Genomic DNA, 12,887 nt, shown 5'->3' on the forward strand with positions numbered 1-12,887 from the left:
GCCCCTCTTTTGAAGGCGACGTTACCCTCAACCCAGTAGTTTGAGTCAGCAAGGATACAATCCTAAAGGGTCGGATTATTGAAAGATAATGAATTAAGTTATTAATGCAAATTGTGGTAGGCCCCGCTTCTGGCGGTGACGTTACCCTCGGCTAAGTAGTCTGAGTTAGCAGGGATACAGTCCTAAATAACCGGGTTATAGTATTAATAGTAGTTAACTTATGAGGGGGTCAAAGAGTTTGGATCCCCGCCATCCAATACCTATGGGCATTGAAGGAGATCCTACTAAATTTGACCCAGGTCCCAAGCAGGACCTCTAAACGCTGAACAAGGGCAAGACCCTTACCAAACCGTTCCCTTAACCCCCGACCAGGTAGCCAACATACCTCCATATAGACCGTGGAGATATGAATGGTGAAAATCTTTTATTTTATATAGACAGTAAAATAACGCCAAGACACCACGGACAAACGATAAGGAAAGATCACCTTCAACATAAGTAACTAGTTATTAAAGTCATTAATACAAAACCAAATAAAAAGTGCAAAAGATTAAAAATAAAAAGTATTATACTAAACACTTGTCTTCACCAAGTGATGTAAGAGACTTAGGCAAACATGGCCTTGATTGTCAAGAACTCTTACAATCAATCTTGGATCCCGAGACGACTCACACACTCTATGATGGACAATGGATGATGGTGGTGGATGATGGTATTATGGTGGTGGTGGGTGGTGGATGAAGTGTGAGAGAGGTGGTGTGCCAAGGGATGAGAGAGAATGAAGCCAAGCTCCTCTATTTATAGGCTGAACAGAAGGCTGGACACGGCCCCGTGTTCGCTGGACACGGCCCCGTGCCCGCCTGACACTCTCTCTCCTCATTAATTGTAATTGCGAATTACAATTAATGCGCCTGCTGTACTTTCACCACGCCCCCGTGCTCGCTGGACACGGCCCCGTGGTGGGCAATGGAAGCTTCTACTGGTTTGTCTTTTCTGCTGCTTCCTGGGCACGCCCCCGTGTTCGCTGGACACGGGGCGTGTTCAGACTCTGTTTCTTCCTTTTTGCTTTGGGAGGTGCCGTTGAGGGTCCGGGCAGTCTACTTTTGTTCCTTTTCTTGTATTTATGGTAGAATTAGTGGTCTTTTTGCTTCTTTTGTGATTTTGAGCTCATTTCATCCTGAAAATACAAAAGGAAGACAAAAACACTCTTTTTCCAACATTAGTACTTAAAAAGGGTTAGTTTTATGCCTTAATTGATGTGTTTTATATGTTGCATTTTACACACATCAGAGGTCGACCTTCTGTTGTGCGTCAGACCGAGCACATTTGTTTTGCTGGTGATTTTTTCTAGTGTTTCTGTTCAGCCTGTTGTTAACGCTTCAGGGGTCAAGAAGGCTTCTCGTCCCTCTCGGAGGTTCACTAGGCTACTGCTACTAGTCAAGCGTCCCAGTCCTCTAATCCTATTTCGCTTGATAGTGAGGAGGAGAATGATGCAAGTATGTTAGCAACGTTGAAAGGTGTGGATGTGGTAAAGGCGAAGACAGCTCAAGGTGGTGTTGTTATTCCTGAGATGAAATATACTTTTACTACCCCTGCATAGGTTAAGGCATGGAGTCTGTGCATAAGAAGCTAGATGAGAAGAAGAGGACAGATAGTGGGAAGGAGGATTGTAGTTGCGTTGGATCTAAGTCTGAGAAGGTATAAGGAAAGAGTGTTGTGACTGGAGCTTCTCAATTTAAGGAGCGTTTAGAGAAGAGTACTGAGGATTGGGTTTTAAGTCGGTGTAGCAGGAAGCTGCAAGGTTAGTTGATAAGGGGAAGTCGTTGATGGAGAAGCATGTTGCAACTAAGGCTTCTGATGTTGAGTCGGATATATATGTTCCAAAGTGGAGGGTTCTTACCACTGATACTACCCGTGATGGTGCTGACTATCAAGATATTCTTATGAACCTTGCCAACCCGACCAAGAAGCAATCCTTAGAGAAGGCTGTTGATGAAGAGGTAATGCGGAAGATCCTCATGAATGTTGCATGTTCGGTCATGGTTATTCCTGAGGGAATTCAGTGTTGGAATGAGTTATTGCATGAATCTAGGGATGTTAAGGCGTCGCAGCAGAAGAATGAAGCAGATCTTGAAACATCAAGGCAAGAGGTTGTTGCCTTGAAGGCTAGGGAAAAGGATCTTATTCATCAGCTTGTCATTTCTCGTACTAAGGTAGATGAAGAGATGAAAAAATCAAACGTCATTCCCAAGATTTGTCTGATTTTCAGAACAAGCTTGCTAATGAGAGGACTGAGTTTGGTTTGGAAAGGGGAAGGTTTGTCACACCCTGATATTTCCACATATTCCGGTGTATCGTGACGTAGTTGATATCATCATAGACAATTAAACACAATTATAGCACATCGGAAGACTTGGAAGATTAAATACTATTACAACCCAAAATGTCAAGTGTTCAAATGAAAGAATATACAGGCAGATTGTAATAGAGATCCACAGGCGGACCATTAAACAAATACATAAAATAGAGTTTGACAGACTTCAGGCATCTAGGGATTTGCAAGATCCTCTTATTTAATGCCAAGTAGCTCCTGCCTGGTTCGTGAGGTACCTGTCACTTAGTCTTTGGAAAATACTTCAGTTTTCACTAGTAAATACAATTAACTGACTCATTTGAAAACATTTATCAAAATTGGTTTAAGTGCACAAGGCACAAAGATTCTTTTATAACTTGGGACAATTTCATTTAAAATCTTGTATACAGATTTACATGTTTGTCATAAATTTGAGGCCAGTTTGGAAGCCGGTCATGATTAACCGACTCAACACTTATAAAACCCACAAAGGAGTTATCCCCAACTTGTGGGTAATTTATTATTTAGCATTTGCATCTGTCGGGTTTATGTCTACACCCCGTGCATAGGTCATGGCCATTAATAACTTAAATGAGCCGAGGATATCCAGGACACGGTCGTTAACCCCCATAGTTTATGTTATCAAACAAAACAGATTAAAACGGGTTATGCAGATTTATTAAATCACAATCCGATTAAATGATCTCACACCCGACCAAGCGGTAATAATTTACCGCATCCCAAGCCCGTATAAGGGAAAATAAGTTAAAAGTATTTACCTGAGTTAATTATGCATGGAGTTCTACTCAACCGTATATTTTTAAGACTTTATGCAAGTATCTTCTACTAAGGCTACTTAATCTGTAAGGAAGGTTTTATTAACCTATTAGGATACTAACGGGTCTTATTTAAGTCAAAGACTTAGACCGGTTAGTTTTAAGGATACTTTACGGTTCAAAACGCTAAATTAAGCGGAGACCGGAATGGAATATAATTTAGACCCAACAAGTATGAATACTTGCATAATATGGGTAAACTAAATACATTCTGGATTTTGAAGTTTAGATGATAAGGTTAAACCCGTTTCGGTTAATTTATGCAAACTAGTTACATAAACCGAACCGAACGCGTATAAGCATATCGGGTAACCGAATGAGTCATATACAAGTCCCATATGTTATTATGCTTAAAATATGTTATGATATCAGTAGGATATCAACATGTATGCCCAAAAAGATTTTATAACCGAATTAGGCCCCATAAGGGCATTTTGGTCATTTTAAGATTTATAAAAGGGGTTTAAAAGTAAACTGAAGTTCTAGTAAAAACATTCTGTAAAAATATTTATTTTATGATGTTATAACAGTAGGATATCATACATATGTGTGGTTTACCATTTATGGCCAAACTATGCCCCGAAAAGGCATTTTGGTCATTTCACATATGCTTTTAAGGACATAATTGGAATTCTGAGTTCATGACTTGTACCTACTATAAAAATATTTAAAATTATTTATAAAATCAGTAGGTAACAAGTCTTGGGTGCTAAATATGATTTTAAACCATACTATGCACCTAATTAGCGTAAAATTCGATATTTGACGATAATTCCGAAGTTTAAGTGGTTCTGAGATTTTGACCAGCCTTGAATAGTCAAAATATTTTATTTTTCATAACACATCAGTAGCAAAAGGTTTTGCATGTTGATTATATGTAAAACTCATTTTATTTGCAAAAAGGGTATTATCGTCAATTATAGGCTTTGTACAAGAACTCAATGTTAAGTTCAGTATATAATCTGACCCAACACTCCAATAATTCCTAAAAATGATATCATAACAGTAGGTAAAGAGTTTTGTGCCAAAATTTATGTTTAAACTTGTTTTACATGCTAAAGGGCACTTTGGTCCTTATAAAAGCATTATTTCGATAAATTGCATAACATCAGTTTAAGACCAGAATGTAAGTGTCAAAACATTTTAAATTTGCTTACTAATCAGTACCTAATTCATTTTCATGTTCATTTATTTGAAAATCTCATTTTTAAACTATAAGGGCATATTAGTCAGCAATAAGCATAATAACAGAAACATGCATATAATTCAGATTACTAAGTGACCATGTAATATAACCTCAGAGGGTTATACTACAACATTATATGGTCACAATTGTGACAACCCTCATAATTCCATGTACCCGTACAATTTATTAATGATAATTAAAGTGCTTGATGACTGTGCTAAGTCACTTAACTGCTTTCTGATTTCTGTGTTATACTTACACGTGCTTGTTAACATACTAGTAGTGTACAGAAAAGTTACTAAATAGTCCGTTATGCTTTCCTGAGTGTTGAAAATTAAAAATGTTACATATATATATATATATATATATATATATATATATATATATATATATATATATATATATATATAGGACACGTTACGGATTAGTTAAGCACTTTAAGGGAACAACACCGAACCGAACAACCGGACATTACCCGAAACACCAAAATAATGCTAAAAGCATTGTTTTTATTTTTCTAAGCTAGTTAGGGTCCCCGAACACCCTAACACACTATATATTACACCACACACATAAACACCAACTAAACTCTTGAATTCCAACCAAGACCACTAACTATCTAGTTGCATCCCAACTAAACCAACCCCCCCCCCCAAACAGGTTATGAAACATGGGAAATCCCGCATGATTTTCTTCTAATTGTTTAATGAGATTGCCATGTACTTAGGGGGACATTTATTCTAATGGATATTAGATGATGGGGGATTATATATGAACCCACAAGACCAAGACTCTTCACTTCACAACACACATCTCACTCAAACAACTCTCTCTCCCTCTTCCTCTAGTCTCGGCCGAGATCAAGGCCACCACCACCAACATCACTTGATCCTTTTCAACCATTCTAAGAGTATCCAAGGGTGTTAGAGATCATACAACGAAGCTCGGTGTGTTCGGAAGTTGAAGGACCACTCTCATCTCCTTTTATCCACCACATTTCTTCACTTGAACTTCCCTAGTCTTGAACTAGTGGTAAGAACTTAGATCCGTGCATTTTTCATGTTATTTAAGTGGTTAATAGTTATTATGAAAACTTAAGAACACTAGAAGATCATATGCAAAAGTCTTGAACATAGAGCTAACTTAATGATGAAACATTATTCAAATATGATGAAGTGATGTTAATATGAAGTTGTTTTGATTCTTGTTGATTACCTGATGATTTGCTGGTTAATATTGATGTTTGATGTCGTTGTGATCACTAAACATGTTAACGGAATCAATCGAACACGAGTTAGAAAGCTAAAAGCTGAAAACAGCTTTTGTCCAAGCTTTTACAGCCAACTTCAGTTGGCTGTAAACAGGTCAATATTTAACGAAAAACTGATTTTCTTGAGTCTATAACGTACTATTTCGAAATACGGTTCTAATGGCACTGGAATCATAATTTTTGGACTTCGTTTACTATTTTTAAAGGTCTATTTTTGGACAGCAGCTTAAGCTGCATTTTTACTGCAGAAAATATGTGTTATGTTTTTCGCCATAACTTGAATTCTGTGAAGAACCAGGTCATGAAATTTGTATTCTTGATGGACACTGATGTCGTTGTAATTCTCCCACTGGAATTTCGTAAATCGGACTTACGATTTTTTAATAAATTATTCCGTGGACTGCAGTCAGAAAGTAATGAATCTGATTGCAGTCCGGTAAATGATTTTTTATAAAATGTTGGTAATGAATCGGATCCCGAGATTTTTACACAGTAACATTTGGATAGTTTAGCACCTTCTGTAAAAAGTTGGGAATTTTTGGAGTAAGATAACTATTTTATTAAAATGCCCGAAAACAGCCCAGTTTTGGATATTAAAGCTGAAATGACATAAGTAGTAAATTGCGTGTCTAAATGTCGGGTAATGGCCGGTCGTGCTCTCCTTGATGCTTGAGCTTTTCTCTTTGATGTAATGGCCATTTGCTCCAAGAACTCCCAATCGTCATGCTCATAGTTTGTGCCAAAAGTCCCATTTGTGATGGACATTAAATCACGCGCATCTTCGGCACACAACCCCTCATGGAAAGCATTCATCAACTCCCAAAGTTCAATTCCATGATGCGGGCAATTTTTGATCATCATATTAAAGCGCTCAAAGGCTTCATGAAACATTTCTCCTTGTTGTTGTTGGAAACTCCTCAACCCCTTCCTAGCATCATTGGTCTTTTGGGCGGTATAAAATTCGTCTAAGAAAATTTGTTGCATTTCCGCCCAAGTGTAAATAGATGCTGAAGGCAAAGTGTAAAACCACTTCTTTGCCTTATCCTCCAAAGAAAATTGAAATAAAACCAACTTGACATCATCGGCCGAAAAACCTTGACTCCCAATAGTATTGCAAATCGAGTCATAGGCCTCCAAATGGAAATAAGGCTCCTCCGTTGCTAGACCTTTATATTTCGGCAAACTTTGCAAGGAATTTGTTCTTACTTCAAAAGTTCTTCCTTGGTTGTTGTGAGGAATAACCACCGGTGAAGGATTATGAGTAATCACCGGCCTAAAATGCGCTTCAATACCCCTCACATGTTCTCTAAGATGCCTTCTTGGTACACCCAACCGACCCCTTAGGCACATAGGACCCATTGGTCTTGGTATATGCCCTTGTGGTGCCATTGGTTGTTGAAATTGTTGTTGTGGCATCAGTGGGTTTTGAATTGGCCTTTGGAATTGTTGTTGAACATTCGGTGGACGAACTTGTTGCAATGGTATGGGACGTTGCATTTGTGGCCCTTGTGGCCTTGGCCTAATGTGTTGTGGTATAAGTTGTTGTTGTGGCACTCCACCAACACTTGGCATTCCTTGAAATTGATCTTGCACGTAACTGAACTCTCCTTGATCCCCATCACCTCCATAAGCATAACCATCTTCATCAAAACCCTCAAATTCCTCATATCCCTCATCATAACCATCTCCTTGAATTCCCGAAGATTGCCCAAGTGGAAGAGTCGAGTACTGAAAACCCGACTGGTTTAATGGTCGAAATGATGAAGCATGGATAATGGTCGAGTTTGGTGCTAAGGTATAGTTTGAATATGATGGACCCGCACCCGGGAAGAAATGGGATAATGGTGGAATAGTAGTAGCAGGGTTAAAAGTAATGGTTGGTTCTTCTTGAGTGGTAATAGGTTGTGTGGTATTAGTTGGTGTGACATTTTGAAGTATGGTAGGTTCGATGGTAGTAGTTGGAATGGTGGTATTTGGTGACGGTTGAGTGGATGTTGGTATAAACGGTGGAGCAGGTTCTCCCGTAGTGGGTGGTGGTGGTGGATCCCGATCCATGTATCTCAGTGGTGTAATAGGTGTAGTTGGTGTTGTTGGTGAACCGCTTAACTTGTTTTCCCTTAGCAAAATTCTGTTTCCTCTTAACGTTCGCTCAATGTTCGGATCATACGCCAATGGTGAAAGCTTGTGAGAGCTTCTAGTACGCATGCACCTTTAAATACCTGCACACTAACACATCCAGCGTAAACCAGAAAAATAACAAACTTAAAAAGAACAAAAATAACACACGTTGCGCACTACTCCCCGACAACGGCGCCAAAATTTGACGTGATGTCGTGGTCACAATCAAATTTAATCCAATTACTACTAAGTAGATAGCGGTAAGTGGGTATCGAACACAGGGAGTTTGTGGAATATGTGCTATTTGAGAATTTATCTAGATTAACTAAATTAGACTAATTGCAAGAAAATAAAGTTCAATAATTGATTTGAGTGAAATGGTTTTAGGACTAACTTTAACTAAATAAATTGCAAGAGAAAAGTTTGGTTGTAAACAAATTGGAGAATAATGACCACCTTTGGTTTCTGGTTTGCTTTGACACTTATACTAACATTCCCATAGAAAGAACTACATAGACATAGTTCATGTGTGATTAGTTGCAGTGATAAAAGGGAACTAAGTACTCAGATTCCTAGAACGTGAGGTTGTTACCCGATGATCAATCAACCCTTACCCAAGCCTAACTATACCCATGATATCTCGATTGCCAACGGCACCAAGAACGTATGGTTTCTAATTGATTTAGCACAAGGATTAATAATTTACTAACAAGTAATCACACACCATAACAAGCAATTCAATAAAGAGAAGATTGTTATTCTAGAAATACGAAAATAAACATAAATGTCTTGCAAACCTTCCACCAAAGATAGTCACAAAATGTTTAGCCACTCATGGCTTGAACAAACATGATCACAAGAGTTTCAATGTTCATCAAGATCAAAAGCAACAAAAACTAGATGAAAAGATATGTTCTCCAAGCTTACAAGTCTCCAAGATTGCTCCAAATTCGTTCACAAGCCAATGGTAACCGAAAACATATGATGAGCCACCATAAAAACCCATGAAATGACAATTTAATGCATAAGTTACAAAATTGGATCAGTCGGTGGCGTAACCTACGGTAGAGGGCCGTAGGTTACGATGGGCAGCTCCTTACGGCAGGTGGCTTTTGTCTTACGGCGAAGGCTTTTTGCAAAGGTTGGGGCCGTAACCTACGGCCAAGTGCCGTAGGTTACGGCGCTGAGTGTTAGTTTTTCCTTGTTTCCTTCATTTAATTCACCATTTCTTCAATCCCAACACCGCCAACTTCTAGCATCCATCCAAGCTCCATAAAACCCGCATTTTAAGCTCTTTAACACCTGTAACATCAAACATCTTGTGATTACCAAATTCAAGCTATTAACCGGATAAAGTATGGTATTTTAGTCTATTTAAAGGCCTTAAGGGTTGTCCTATGGACCACCCGTCAAAAAGCTTTTTGATAAAACCAGACTATAACCTGTACAGTGCTCAACGATCCACAACGACTCTTCACTCCACGTGCAAGACTCGACACAATAGGTGGTATGATTTATGTTATATTGTCGATTAGATAGTTCACACTGTGCATTAGTTGACGTGATAATTGCTATTTGAACCTTGTGTGCTTACTCTCTACTGTCGTCCCACACTTACGCACTTTCGCGACACTTTTCTCACTTGCGTTGCTTCGCTATGAAGATCATGAGCGGACGCGGAGGACATATCAACCTAACTCAAGCCCTACTGACGGCCTTGATCAACGAACGAGTTGCTGAGGCACTCGCAGCTGTCCCTGCAGGAGGTATAACCTGCCATATCAACCCATCTTAGGACGTTTAGATCTTACCATCACAAACCAACCCTCATGCTTAACCTCGTCTTTTATTCTCGCACCACAGGTCAACATGCTCAGCCTCCTGTGTGCACGTTCAAAACATTCATGGACTGCCGACCTAGTACTTTCAGCGGCACAGAAGGAGCTGTAGGTCTTCTTCACTGGTTCGAGAAGCTCGAGTCTGTTTTCGAGATGTGTGAATTTCCTGAAGATCGTAGGGTGAAATTTGCTACTGGAACGCTGGAAGGTGCTGCACTAACCTGGTGGAAAGCACAGGTTCAACTGCTTGGGTTGGCGGTTGCTAATGCCACCCCATGGAATGACTTCAAGGAACTGATCAAAGAAGAGTACTGCAGTCGTGACGACATCCACAAGCTGGAGGTGGAATTTTTCAATTTGAAGATGACGGGGTCTGAGATCGAGGCATATACGAAGAGGTCAAACGAGCTGGCCATCTTGTGTCCTACAATGGTGGACCCTCCCATCAAACGTATTGAGCTGTACCTCAAGGGTCTTGTACCAAAGATTCAGAGTTACGTAACCTCAGCTAATCTTGGCACCATTCAGTAAGTCATCAAGTTGGCTCATCGTCTCACTGATCAGGCAGTTGAGCAAAACAGGCTGCCCAAGCGTATTAGCGCTGCTACTACTGATGCCCCCAATGATAACAAGCGAAAGTGGGACGGAAATTCGAGCAAAGGCTCTACCTCTGTTCAGTCTCAGTCTCAGCAACGAAGGACTGAGGATCATAGGAGCCCCAATCAGCAGCCTTCTGGAAATCTAGGGCAGGGTGGATACAAGGGGAATCACCCCAAATGTAATCGCTGCAACTTGCACCACAGCGGGCCATGTAGTAAAGGCAACTGTCATCGGTGCAACAAGCCTGGTCATGTTGCAAGGGATTGCAGGAGTCAGCGTCCAGCGAATCAGAACCGGCAGCATCAGCAAGCCCCACCAAATCAACGCCAGCAGCATCAACAACAAGGTAACAACAAAGGGTGCTTTCAATGTGGTGCTGAGGGCCTTTTCAAGAAGGACTGCCCCCAGCTAAATCAGAACCAGAACAACAACAATCAGGGGAATGGAAACGGAAATGGGGGAAACAACAATGGCAATGAGGCAAGGGGTCGTGCCTTCGTGATTGGTCAGGGTGATGCAAGGAACGATCCCGACGTTGTGATGGGTAAGTTTCTTCTGGACGACTTCTTTGTTACTGTTTTATTTGATTCGGGTGCCGATACTAGTATGTGTCCTTAAAAGTTGCGCACTCCAACGCTTCTGAACACCAAACACACGGTAGAAATAGCAAACGGTAAAAGTCTTGAAGCCACACACATAGTTAAGGACTGTAACCTCGTCCTAGCTGGTCAGACCTTCTCTATCGACCTTATTCCTATCATCCTGGGTAGTTTTGACGTTGTCATTGGGATGGATTGGTTATCTCAACACCAAGCGGAGATTATTTGCAAGGAGAAAATCGTCCATATCCCTCGTTCTGGTAAAAAACCCCTCGTGATTCGTGGCGACAAGGGTGGTGCTGTTGTAGGCATCATCTCTTTCCTTAAGGCCTAGAAGTGTTTGCGAAAGGGCCACACTGCTATCCTAGCCCTTGTTTCTGATACATCCTCGGAGGGAAGGAAGATAGAAGACATACCTATTGTGCGTGATTTTCCCGAGGTATTTCCTGAGGAATTACCTGGTCTTCCGCCTCATCGTCAGGTTGAGTTTCAAATCGAGCTAGCTCCTGGAGCAGCGCCCATAGCTTGAGCACCTTATCGTCTAGCTCCATCAGAACTTGAAGAACTGTCCACGCAACTACAGGAACTCTTGGAAAAGGGTTTCATACGTCCTAGCTCTTCGCCACGGGGAGCTCCAGTGTTATTCGTAAAGAAGAAAGACGGTACCTTCAGAATGTGTATTGACTACCGCGAACTCAACAAGGTGACCGTGAAGAATCGTTATCCTCTTCCACGCATTGATGACTTGTTCGACCAGTTGCAAGGGTCGAGTTATTACTCTAAGTTTGATTTGAGATCGGGATACCATCAACTGAGAGTCCGAGAGGAGGACGTCTCCAAAACAGCATTCAGAACTCGTTACGGCCATTATGAGTTTCTGGTTATGCCTTTCGGATTAACGAATGCACCCGCGGTCTTCATGGATCTCATAAACCGAGTGTGCAAGCCTTACCTGGATAAGTTTTTCATAGTGTTCATCGACGACATCCTGATCTATTCTAAGAGTCAGGAGGAACACGAGCAACATCTGAGGCTTATCCTGGAACTTCTTCGAAAAGAGTAGTTGTATGCCAAGTTTTCGAAATGTGACTTCTGGCTTCGCGAAGTCCACTTTCTAGGCCATGTGGTAAACAAGGATGGGATTCATGTAGATCCATCCAAGGTTGAATCGATCAAGAACTGGCTTGCACCCCGCACACCAACAGAAATCCGCCAATTCTTGGGTTTGGCAGGGTATTACAGAAGGTTTATCAAGGATTTCTCAAAGATTGCGCAACCTCTCACTTCACTGACTCAGAAGGGTGTCACCTATCGTTGGGGTGATGCACAGAGTCCGCATTTCAACACTTGAAAGATAGACTTTGTAGCGCGCCTATCCTCTCATTGCCTGAAGGCACAGATGATTTTGTGGTTTACTGCAACGCTTCCATCCAAGGACTTGGTTGCGTGTTGATGCAACATGACAAGGTCATTGCCTACGCATCACGCCAACTTAAAGTTCACGAAAGGAACTACACTATGCACGACTTGGAATTGGGAGCAGTTGTCTTCGCACTTAAGATATGGAGACATTACCTGTACGGTACCAAGTGCACCATTTACACCGATCACAGGAGTCTCGAGCATATCTTCAAGCAAAAGGAGTTAAACATGCGTCAACGCCGATGGGTCGAGCTCTTGAATGATTATGAATGCGCTATCAAATACCATCCGGGCAAAGCCAATGTTGTGGCCGACGCCCTCAGCCGAAAGGATACTATACCTAAGCGTGTACGTGCGTTACAGCTTACCATCCAATCTAACCTTCCCGCTCAGATTCGTGATGCTCAGGTTGAAGCATTGAAAGCAGAGAACATCAGGGCTGAGTCCTTACGAGGATCGAGGCAGCGGCTAGAACGAAAGGAAAACGACGCCTACTATGTTAGCGGACGAATCTGGTTTCCATTTTACGGAGGCTTACGCGAGCTCGTGATGGATGAAGCACATAAGTCTCGTTATTCAGTACATCCTGGTTCGGATAAGATGTACCACGACCTAAAGACTACATACTGGTGGCCTGGTATGAAAGCCAGCATCTCAACCTACGT

General features: G+C 41.2%; 1 non-coding gene across 1 annotated transcript; it reads left to right on the forward strand.

Moving 5' to 3' along the window:
* The first annotated feature begins 6,474 nt into the window (after nucleotides 1-6,474).
* Nucleotides 6,475-6,580, forward strand: LOC118487774. Its single transcript, XR_004882717.1, has one exon. It is a non-coding gene; the product is annotated as a small nucleolar RNA R71 (small nucleolar RNA).
* The last annotated feature ends 6,307 nt before the right edge of the window (nucleotides 6,581-12,887 follow it).

The sequence above is a fragment of the Helianthus annuus genome, chromosome 15 (assembly GCF_002127325.2).
Source record: "Helianthus annuus cultivar XRQ/B chromosome 15, HanXRQr2.0-SUNRISE, whole genome shotgun sequence".
Classification (NCBI taxonomy): domain Eukaryota; kingdom Viridiplantae; phylum Streptophyta; class Magnoliopsida; order Asterales; family Asteraceae; genus Helianthus; species Helianthus annuus.